The sequence below is a fragment of the Telopea speciosissima genome, chromosome 4 (genome assembly GCF_018873765.1).
Source record: "Telopea speciosissima isolate NSW1024214 ecotype Mountain lineage chromosome 4, Tspe_v1, whole genome shotgun sequence".
Taxonomy (NCBI): Eukaryota; Viridiplantae; Streptophyta; class Magnoliopsida; order Proteales; family Proteaceae; genus Telopea; species Telopea speciosissima.
The window spans coordinates 64,986,151-64,998,623 of NC_057919.1; the positions used below are offsets into that span (position 1 = coordinate 64,986,151).

A 12,473-nucleotide genomic window follows, 5' to 3' on the forward strand; every position below is an offset into this window, starting at 1 on the left:
CCAAAGAAGAATCTTGGTTGAAGAAAGGAAGAAAGAAGAAAAAAATAAAGCAGAGAAGAAGAATGCTTGGAAGGGAAGAAAGAAAGTGAGGAAATAGGGAAGGTCGAGGTCGACCCTTAATCGATCTGTACGTATATGTAAATGCTCTGACTTGAAATTCAACTTTCACCGCCGGGCGAAAAAGCATCGGAAAACATGGAGTTTTTGAACAAAAGAAGTTCGTTACAAACATAAACAAATATGTATTCTTTAAAATGGTACAGTTTGATTTTTGCGGCTTAGGACCTTCAGTGGTTCCTGTTGTTCTTCTTCCTCTATGCAATTAATCAATCCATGCATCCTTCGGAGGGCTCTTTCTGAGTTCTCAAACTTTTCTTATTTAGGCCTAAATCTGGAGATCTTTTATTACTCACAAACCATACCCAGAAGAGGCCAATAACCATGTCGAGTGGTGCTTCTGATGGTGTGAATTGATCCTCCAAATATCACCCCAGGTGAGTGAATAGTTGCTGAGATCTAATATCTCGAAGTAGCAGCAAAATTCTGGGAGAAAACCCAAACCGCAGGTGAATAAAACCATCTCTGATCAATAACTAATATCAGCACCAGCTTGAAATCCAAGGTTCCCCTTGGATTTCTCAAGCAAAACCCTACCCATTTTCGTTCCCAAAAAAACAAATAATTTCTCAAGCAAAACCCTACCCGTTGGGTCTCCTTTTATACCCCTTCTTCACCTTCAACAGGGGTTAGATGAACCAAATCTAATCCTCACGTCTCTGTCCTTCTCTCTTTTTCCACAACTACGAGCCAAAAATTTTAATGTAGAAAAGAATAATAAAATATTTTAACATCTTCTGTGTCTGCAACTATTATTTTGCAGATTCGTATAAAAGACTCAAGTGATTTCTTAATCTCTATCATCAACGGAAACCTGAAAAACTCAAGAGATTATGAAATCTGGAACCAGAGCCGGATTGATAATCTGGAACCAGAGGGTGCCAGAGGCCAAAGGGGAAGATGCATAGGCCGGTGCCGGCGCCGGAGGAGAGAGAGGCGGAGTGGTCCGAAGGGACTTTTAATTTCCCTATTTTTTATTAGTTTAAAAGTTTTGGGTATCTAAAATGCATTTTCTACAAATGTTGGGTAGTTCAATTGTCATTGTTTATTTTATTTTGATTGAGGTTAAATATGCCATTTCACTTTTTAGTTTGATTTTAGTTAACACTGTTACATTAGAGGGGACTGATGAGTTTTTTCAAAAACAAGGAAGTGATCTGAGTTTCATTTGAAAATCAGGGGGTGATGTATAAATTATCCTTATTTATTTTTTGTTTTGGTATTAATTTTACTTCAAGTCACACATCTAACCAAAGGGAGTCTTAGCATTACTATTTTGGGAAAATTTCACGGACACCTCCTAAAAGTATCCAATATCTTAGAAACGTACCATAGTTGGTCAAAATGTCACAGACACCCCCTATTTTTTTTATTTATATCGACTTAGTCCACTCTGTTAGCTCTTAGCAGTTAAGTCCCTGTTAACTTTTTTATAATGGTGAAATTACCCTTCCAACAGGGTTAATACCCTTTAGGGTAAAACCCCAAATACAAACACCATTCTCTCTCTCTCTTCAACATTTTCACTGGGCTGAAGGGGTAAGAAACAAGAACAGGGAACTTCTCCACCTGCAATCGAAATTTCTTTCCTGCTGCAAAAGCTGAGTTCTGAATGTAACCCATGAAGATTCCTTTTCCCCATTAATAAGCTAATTTCTTCGAAATCAAAGTTTAGTTCTAAACTTCTCTCTCTGCTTAAAACTCTAATGGTGGAACTCAAACCCAAAGATTATTCAAGTAAATATGTTTCTGACTATGTATTATAGTTTCGTCATCTTCCAATCGATGGAGTTGCAGAAGCTCTTATACTACCTAACATTCTTCTTTGTTGTTCTTCTCGCCGGGAAAGTGTCTCCAACGTCGCTTGACGGAGTTACGAGAGATGCTCAACTGTTGCTTTCTTTTAAAGGTACGATTTTGAACCCGGAGTGTTACAGAACTGGCAACCGAATCAGAATCCATGTTATTTCACTAGAGTAGCTTGTAAGAACTCGAGAGTTTCGGCTCTGGATTTGAGTTCTCTCCCTCTGAACTTCGACTTCCGGGGTATTTCTTCATTTCTAATGGGTGTGGAACGATTGGAGAGTTTGACGCTGAAGAATGCGAGTATTAGCGGTAACCTCACTTAGGCTTCGGCATCCCAGTGTAGTGAACTGTTGAGCGGGCTCGATCTGTCGGGGAACAATTTGTCTGGTTCTGCTTCGGATATTTCAAGCTTGTCTTCGTGTTCGGGTTTGAAATCTCTGAATCTTTCGCACAATTCCCTCACTTTTTCTATCGGACCAAGGGATTCCGATGGTTTATGGCTCAGTTTTCAGGCTCTGGATCTCTCCTACAATAAACTTTCGGAGAAGGAGACAGAGGAGATAGAGAAGATACTTTTGGTTCTAGAAGCTGTGTTGGAGAAAATATAGAAACAGATATTTTACTGGGATTATTTTGATACTGGTTATCTGATTAAAGAGAAGAATGGTTGGTTAATGGTTCTAACTACCTCTGGAAATTTTAATCTCGGCCATGGCGTCGATAACGAGGGTTGCGACTTTGCTGCTACTAATGCAATAGAGCTCGATCTTCTCATGGAAGAAAGACGAGTTCAGGAACTATAACCAAACCCCTTTTTGCAAGAGAGCTCAATCTAGAAAGCCCGGATCTTGCACCGTCATTGCTATCGATGTCGCCATTAATGACGGTGAACTCACTGCCAAGCTCCAACCTAAGGATACTAGAGAAGCGAAGGAAGTACAAGAGGAGCCCGTGAAACAAAATAGAAGGGATGGAGGAGAGCTGGGTTAGAAGATGGAAATGGGTTTCGGCAGTGGTGGTGATGCTCGCGGTAGAAGAGGATCGGCGGTGGCAGTGGTGGCAATGATGGTGGTGCTGGCGGAAGAAGAAGAAGAAGAAACGCAGAGAGGAAGAAGAGGAAATGGGGTTTTGGGGTTGAAAATGAAATGACAGTTTTATCCTTTTATTTAAATAACTAAGGGGTAAAATGGATATTTAGGGAAAAAGATGAAATGACAGTTTTATCCTTTTATTTAAATAACTAAGGGGTAAAATGGATATTTCACCATTGGGTACTAACTGTGCTTAACGTTTGGGGTGCCTGTGACATTTTGATCAAGTATGATAAGTTTCTGAGATATTGAATACTTTTAGGGGGTGTCCGTGAGATTTTCCCTACTATTTTTTCTATAAACGGAAAAGTATTTTATACTCAAAATTGACAAGAGGGAGGAGTCACCTCACAGTAGTATTTGGCTTGGCATGCAGGCTGAGAGTGGTAGATAATGAGGTGCAACACCAAATATAACTACTACTAGTATATACTATTAACATAGCTATAATTCCACCAAAAAAAAGAAAAAAACACATAGCTATAATAGTCAATTTAATATCTCCACCAATTTCTTCTAGCTTTAAGTGTAACTTTATGCATAGTTATATGGTTTTGTGGAAGATATACAATTGTTATGGTGTGTATTGATGCGGTTATTGTAAATAGTCCAAATGGTTGTTATGAAAACCATGAAATGTCATTTAATGAAAGAAAAAAACCAAAACTATGCAATGTCCTTTATATATATTTGGAGAAAGTTTTCCTTCACCTTGCATAAAGGAACCGTACAACCATTATTGGCCATAAATGTCTACATCTATAGAATGATTGAAATTGCCCTCTCACTATTGTGCAATATCCTTTCAACACCATTTGAAGGCTTTGGTTAAGGGACCGTAGCTCGAGCCTACTTTAACATCTAACATTCCATTCATCACAATAAGGTAAAAAGATCCTTAAAGAAAACAAATAACCTAAGGTTTTGCTTTGGTTGCAAGGGAAATAAAGGGGAAAGAAATGAAATGAAATCAATATTAAGGTGAAAATTTTTGTAATCGATACCTTACATGATTGTGTAATTATTTCCAAAACATTCCATTCTATACATGATTATTAAATTTTACATTACTTTGCATTTAGCAAGTTCCTTTGATATGAAAATTAAAAAAAAAATTTACATCTGAAAAAATATAACTATCAAGAGAAAATTTCTCACTCCCCTGAACTTACACTTTATTTACTCAAACTCTCCTGTCTGAAGTTTCATTTTTGATTCTCCAAAAAGATGAACTCTAACCTCTTCTTCTTCCCTATTATTTTGAAATAGCTAAATTATCCCTCCTATTAACAAATTAACCGGTTCTCATCCCCGGTAACCTATTTTTTTTTAAATGTATTCTTCTTCTTCGGAATACAACATCCATTCCCCTCCTCTTTGGACTGTGCCCCCACCCCATCCTAGCCACAACCCCGCAACCACCCCCACCCATCCTGCAAATCCCACCCCAAGCCACTAGAAGACAAGGTTTTGAAATGGGTATCGGTCCTTGCTAATCATGGTTTTAGTGAACGGTATCTGAACGGGTATCGATTAAATTGAAAATTGATACGATATCGATAAGGATTGGTCGTATCACACAAATTGCCCCTGGGCTTCCTTTAAAAATAGGTTTTTTGACTGATTTACACCTTGTTCGTTTCGTGTCACCGGTATGATATCAGCATGATATCGGGATCGATAAGGTACAAAACCGGTATGGATTATAGTTGGAAAACTGAGTTTTGACTAGGATGAATCGCCCAAGTCGAGTCAAAATTTTGAAAAACATTATCAAGAGTTGTGTAGACTAGGTCAAGGTAAAAAATGGCGAGACTGGATCATAAATCATTCAAATCAAATAAGACTCGGTATTTTTACCTGAATCGTGACAAACTCGACGAGTATAATCGTTTTAAAAAAATAATTCATAAAACTGATTCACTTAGTTAGAAACTGAGTTAAGTAAAATAATAAATCCATATTCTAAAATAATAAGAAACCCTCAACTTATTGTCTCCTTTCTTTTGTTCAATGGTATGAACTCAAATGCAATGATATGTGATTTTTTTTTTTACTAATTTATACAAATTTATTGCATTAAAAATTTTTTAAAAATGACTGACCGGGTGTGACAAGGCTGAGTCACCCATTTTTTCTAAAAAACAAATAAAATCAAAAAAATTTGATTTACCAACTATGATATGATCAATAACTCCGAAAGCTGAAGAAGAGAAAAGCTCAACACCAGCTACATTAAGCAATGTCTTCCCATCTACCTCAATCCTCGATTCCTGCGTTACTCAAAAAAAACAAAAAAAATGGTCCATTCCTGTGGCTACCTAGAACGACAGTGTACTTCGGTGTATTATCCCTTCTGTAGTGATAGGAGTGATAGCTAGTGATGTCTACCCATGTGCTCGCGGAACACAACTGTGACATCACTGTGGGTGAAAGCACACAATTACACAACCATGACTAGCCTCCTGGAATCTCAACTACTTTTTTGTACATCGGAAAAGGGCACTACAGATATATGGCTGTCAATTTTGGATAAGTTATTGGTCTGATTTCGGACTTGCCAATTAAGAATCGAAACAATTTCACATCCTAATTTTGTATATTATATAATTCTTTAGACTCAAGCTCACGAAAGGTTGGATCAAATCCATTATTTTCTCAATCTTCTAATTTTCTCGTGATTTTTTTTTCACAGTGAGGGAGGTAGAGAGATTTGATATACAAGATAAACAATTTCGCTCTGTATCACGGTTGCATGTTTTTGTTCTTCCTTTTTGTCTTTGATAGACCAGGCTCCACATTTATGCTCATTCTGTGTGTTTTGCCAGAAACATTCATTGATAAGAAATTTTCTACCATTGAATGAGCTTGTATATGTTAGAAATATAATGTAATGGGTGATAGTATAATACTACTTGATGCACATACAATGGAGTTGAATCGTATTAAAATACTCTTCTTAAGGTATTTGAATGCCTCGAATTTGTGCAGATCGGGTTGACAACTCTCAATCATAAGGTAGCACTCCAAATGTGATTACAATTAGTCAATATCCGAATGTTATACTCACTAACTCATTGATACAGACACACTACAATACAGGGAAAAACAAAATTTATAATTGCTTTCAAAACAAAAAGGTTGGTATAAATAGGCAAGACCTCTTCTCCTTATATAGAAGAGGAAGGGACACAACCAAGGAGTGTCTCAAAAATATATACCCACGAATCATGTTTTTACCTACAAGATTTCTTTGTTGATCATTCAGACAAGTCTTCCAATAGACATACTCATTGGTCATTTAGGTATCTATTAGGAAATAACAAAATCCTCTAATAAACTTTTTCTAAAAATTAATATATATTTTGAATCAAATGTTTTAAAAATATTTTAAAATCATTTAAATTTCCAACAGTATTGGATACATTTTATGGTATTCTTGGATGTAACTGATACTTGATAGACGTGTGAAGTTTAGTTGAGCAAGGACTTTCTGCGGGGACAAGCAGAAATTTTTACTGTAGCTAGCTAGGGGTATCAATTGGTCCGATTCTGGGCTATCGGTGTGGTTCCTTAACGGTTCCAGTCCTAAGGAATCAGGACTAGAACCGGACGAATAAGCTAATTGGTTCCAAATTTGAGATCCATGAGCATTAACTAATAGGTGGGTCGGTGCCGGTTTCGGTTCCTAAACGGTTCCAAGCAATCCAAATTTTAAAAAAAAAATTCTGTAACACATGTTACATATATTTAATAATATTATAATAAGACACTAATTTCAATCACATGACATATGCTTCATTTTTTTTTTCTCAAAGTTTCTTTTGTTCTCAAATCACATAACTACTCTATATTACCTCTTGTTTTGTATTAATTAATAAGTACGAACACCACCACCCTCATAAGTTAGGATTATTTACGGTATGTTCTTATGTTAGTATTCCCAAATGGACCTTTAAAATTTACAATGAAATCTTTGGTAAAATAGCATATGAGGCTAGTGATACTAGCCGAATAAATACCGAGACCAAAAAGTTTCTAGAAACCACTAAGCCAATACAAAAATCCAAACCCACCAAACAAAGATAAATAGAGGGGGATGGGTTTGGGATTCAATGGGTGAGGGTGGTTGCGGGATTACAACAGGGGTGGGATGGAGTTACAGTTCAGAAGAGGAGGGGGATGGTCGTTGCATTCCGTTGGAAGAAGAAGAATAGGGGAGTTTGAGTTAATAAAGTGCCACAACCTGCGGTTAAGGTGCTATAACCCTGCTGTTAAGGTGCTATAACCCTGCTAACGACCTTCTAACTCGGTCGTGCCCTGGCCAATCACGGTTCTGGCCTTTAGGCCTGATTTTACCCAGGTCTAACCCTGACCGTTCTTGGGCTAATCATGGCCCTGGTTCTACGGCCCTGCTCACGAACCTAGTCTATTCCTTGCCGTCGATTTTAACGAGTAAACAGGGATTAATGGTACTCTAGGAAATCTTGGGTGTTACATAATTGAAGGAAGTCCCATGTTGAATGGATCGGGAGTTGGCAGAGGCAGAACATGTAATAGATGCATCGGAATGGAAAAGCCTCACTTAACTAATAGAATTAAAAAAAAAAAATTTGGGAAAATTTTCTTTGGGCCTCGAGTGGAGGGTGCTCTCTCTCTCTCTCCTTTTCACATAAAATGACCTTACTTCCCTCTCACATAGGAAACCACTCCGTTACACCTTATTGGTATGTTCCTCTATGTCGCTTGCTTAGATAGAGTACCTTCTCCCTAGTATTCTTACTCTTTACGTGATCATGTTCCTGGCATAAAGGAAACTTTCCATCTCCAAGCCCAATATATGCCTGTGTATATTTTGTGTTGGCCTGTAAAGGAAGGGAAGGGAAGGGAAAAGGATGAGGGTGTTGGGCTGTCTAAGAGGAATTAAGTAGATGTGCTCTCTCCCATCCTATAAACCTTTGCTCGTGTTTACCAAAAAAAAAAAAAAAAGCTTCTGCTCATGTATAGACGTAGGGAGAGCATTTCCCATGTTACCAGTGTGGGAAGGAATTTGCATGCTACACCAATTAATGATCTGAAAAAGGCATCATCTATTTGGACCCCATGTCTTCAAATATAAAGATTAAAATAAACATAATTGTGTGGACCCCTCATTTTTTGTGAGAGGGTATGGGAAAGAATTCGCACAATGTTAGTGTGAAAATCTTTTCCCCTAGACTTGGTTACACCAAAGAAATGTTATTGTTTAATGTTCATTACTTCACTTGAGCAATACACGTATGTTTGAGTGCCTTCACACCTGTATAACTCTTCGAACCAACCTGTGAGAATACATATACATACATATACCCATACAGGTACTCCAAGAAGAATGTAAACTCACAAGAGCAATGATAATTTTTTGGTTAGTCAAGAGAAACGATAAATAGGAAGGCTGAAATGTTTCCTTATACATTCAATATGTAAAAACCGAAATACAAGCCCTACTTACTTCTTTTATGTTTTTGTTGGGTAGAAAGCCTTACTTATGGACCAAGAAGTAATTGCAACAGAACTACTTATAAGGATGAAATAGATAGCTAATACAATTTTACCAAAAAAAAAACAAAAAAAAAAGAAGAAGAAAACAATCGATGATATTAAACAATAACATTGATGTGGACCACATGTTGATGATATTATTTTTTGCTTGTTATTGATGTGACGTGGGAGATTCCTTTTGGTGTCACGGGATCCTATAGTAATAGTAAAGTAAGACTTCATATGTGAAACACTTATCTAATGATGTTGTAACGATAGGAGAGTGTATCCAATTGAGTTGGTTTTCCAAAATGTTGATGGAAGGCTTAGACGAGCTATTTAATACTATCCTAAAGTCAATATTTCCCTCCCTTTGGTGTAACTAGGTTTGAATGCAAAACTAGCTTCAAGATAGAACAACCTTTTGCTTCCGAAAGCAAACATACACTTGTTTGATGCACTCCTTCGAGTACGTCGGAGTTGTGCTCAGGCCACAACACGGTTCTGTTTTGTACAAGAACGTGACCATCATAATAATATGTAATAAGAGGGTGAGAGAGAGAGAGAAAGAGACAAAAGACAAATTTTGAACATCAAAATGTCCAATATGTTTTCAGGCTCTCTCTTTCTCTATTTATAGAGTTGAACATGTCTCTTGAAGGTATCCCATGGTGTAGGCGTGACTCTTAGGTTTAATGGATGAGATTAAAATATCCCAATCTGAGCGCTAATATCACACCCTTACAAATGGATGTGTCTATAAAGAGACATGTCCATTATCTAAAGGCACTAATGACTCTTTTCCACATGGGCTCAAGTCCAAGCCCAAACGTAGTCACTTAAGTCCAAAAAGTAATAAAATGTGATCAAGCCCAAAATCGTCTCAACAGTGAACCACAAAGATATTGTATAGGATGAGCCATCGCGCCTCGCCCAATCCGACCCGGTGGGTATGTGTGAAAAAGCAACCCAGATCCATCCAGGGACATGGGAGGAGGAATACTTCCCTTCAAGACCTCTTGTCCCATATAATCATAGTTCTAAAACTTATCTCGACTCGGCGAGATCTCAGATCTCGATTGACCCATGGAAATGACCCTTCTACTATGTATTTACTTACCTAACTTGACAGAACTCAACATAGCTCGGCGAGATCTTGGATCTTGGGTCGAGATCTCGGGTTGACCCATGGAAATGACCCATCTACTGTGTATTTACTTACTAACTCGACAGAACTCTTATATGCTTGTTGTGGAGCACTATATGCAACATTACAGCAACACTATGTCATGGGAAGACTATATGACACTAGCGGGGATTGAATACTTGATTCAAAGTCATTTTATGTGATGATAGTTGTGACACTGTTAAATAGTTTGATGTATCACTTTAATATTTCTAATTCTTATTTAAGTTGTTTAGCTATTAATTGAATGTTTTGCTTGCTTTTAGTACGTCATCGCTTACCAACCAATGCTCCGAATTGAAACTCATATTTGGACTTTGTTTTTGCAAAATCTGATAGTGTCATTGTGTTTAAATGGACTAAAATAGGTTGAATGCCAAGTTTCACACTCAAATTAGGTTTAAAACCCACCAAGTTGAGGCTTCGAGTCGGAAAAAAAAAATGCACCAATTCGGCGAGATCTCGAATCAACTCGATTTTTCCAAGGACTGAATTGGTACCGAAACCCGAGTTTTAGTACCTTGCTTATAATTACCGTAACTATGTATATACCTCTCTTCTTTCTCATTTACTTCTAATGTGAGAATAAACATCCCACACAAAATTGCATTACCCAAAAAACAAAACACATAAAAATCAAAACTCAAGCTTTGTGGGAGAGAAAACCAAATTTTTAAGGAAGAGAATCAATTCGATACCCATTTATTAAATACATTTAATACAACAGAACCCTACTCTAAGAAAAAAAATAAGCTAAAAAATCATAAAGTCTAATTGGGCTTTAGGATTCTATCAAAAAATTAAAAAATTGGGTTTTAGGATGACCGATATCATACTATGGGCAAGTTACATATTCTAATGTTCATGCCGATAGATTGGGCAAAATTCTTTTTATTTATTATTCGAGACATACATAGGGATGCATGATTGAATGATAGCATGATAATGCACATGATGATACTTAATCGAATTAGTCTTTGAAAATTTACACATAATTAATTCAAATCATATTTTTTATAAAATTGTTCGGAATTGAAACATCATTATTGAAACAGACACAATGAAGATAGGCCATTCTGATAAACTTATCCAAGCATACTGTGAATTTGAGTTTTTGTCTGTTATTCTTCACTTATAATGGATTACTATTAGGTGAAAAGAAGAACTCTCAACAAAATAAAATCGCTTTAAAAAATTTAACAAAAAAAAAAAAAAAAACCAAAGAAAAGGAAAATGTAGAGGTTATTTCTATCATGCATGAATTTCATCTCATTAAGCAAAATGCCTGAATCAAGCAAGATTAATGCTTTTAGCTAACCACCTCAAGGAATGAAGAGCTATCGGCATCATCGATGACGACAACAACACAGGTTGTGGGACTTTTCACCAACTGGGAGTTCAATCAATATCCATTGGAAAAAAAAAATCCTCGTTTTGTTCGCCTAATGTACACTTTCACAAGGTTATTTTTTTAATTCTCTCTCTCCTTTGACACTTTGACCATTTTATGCCCCCTACTAACAATACTGAATAGTGTCTGTATAATGCCATTTGTGTGGCATAGGAGATTCCTCCAACATTGAAAGTATGTAGAACCCTCCCCCATCTCCATATATATATATATATATATATATATATATATATATATTCCTCCAACATTGAAAGTATGTAGAACCCTCCCCCATCTCCATATATATATATATATATATATATATATATATATATATATATATATGTCTCAATAAGAGCTTAGTAAATTCTAGGGGAAAAGAACACTCCCTTGTGCCGTGGACCCTGTGCCTAGATACAAGTGTGTGTAAAATGATCGCATCACCATGGAAAGACGGAAATCCCATCCCCCGTGATGCTACTTAGGGATGTCAATTTCAGGCCTAACCGAGCTTGATCGGGAAAACCTGAGATCGGTCTGCTCAGCTCGAATAATAGTCAGTTGTTTTCGGTACAAGGGTCTAGCCTGACGGTCACCCGGTCGATACCGAACGAATAATAGCCCGACCCAGCTCAACATGTTTATGACCCGTTTATAGTCCCTTTTGCTTAGCCCGAGACGTTTAAAGCCAGTTTATGACCTGTTAGAGCTAAATGTGTCAGTAGCACGTTTAAGGTTCGACCGAAGGCCCATTTAGCCCGATTAAGGACCGGTACTTGACTGACCGTTTATAAACGGAACCTTGCCTAGCATATGAAGCCCGATTACTTAAATGGGCCGGCCACGATGCGAGATCCTAAAGTGAGGAGGTTCGATTAGGCCCGATCGAAACTAGCCTAGCCCAACCGATTGACACCCCTAATTGCTAGTACACACACGTTCCCATTGGTTCTCGTGCTGGCACAAGGGCAACGTTCTCTTGCCCATAATAATAGTAATGAACTGTGGTGGAACCTCAGGCATGGAAACCTAACGGCATAGATTACAATACGCAGAGGTTAATATATACAATCAGAAAATGAAATTTTTTTTTAACTAGAATCATCCTGACACGAATGATCCCTATCGATATCACTAGCGATCGACACCCCCAACACTGATGCCAATACCGTGAACTAAAACTTTGCTCGAATAGTATTTTGGTTTTGGAGTGTTGTTCACTATCCGGGAGCGCAGGGGGTGCAAGCTGCGTCCAGACACACGGAATGGGCCAGTCATTTCGCCCACCACCCATGTGTTTGGGCGCATCCTGCGCCCCCAATGCAAAGAATAATTTCCCTTTAATTTTTATTGTGCAAAAGAG

At 37.5% G+C, this 12,473-nt stretch overlaps 1 long non-coding RNA gene across 1 annotated transcript in view; it reads left to right on the top strand.

Annotated features, from left to right (window-relative positions):
- LOC122658030 overlaps positions 1–4,736 on the top strand; it is an 18,181-nt gene extending 13,445 nt beyond the window's left edge. Inside the window, exon 3 of the long non-coding RNA XR_006332403.1 lies at positions 4,724–4,736. This is a non-coding gene — a long non-coding RNA (uncharacterized LOC122658030). The remainder of the gene's footprint in view (positions 1–4,723) is intronic.
- Positions 4,737–12,473: the final 7,737 nt, after the last annotated feature.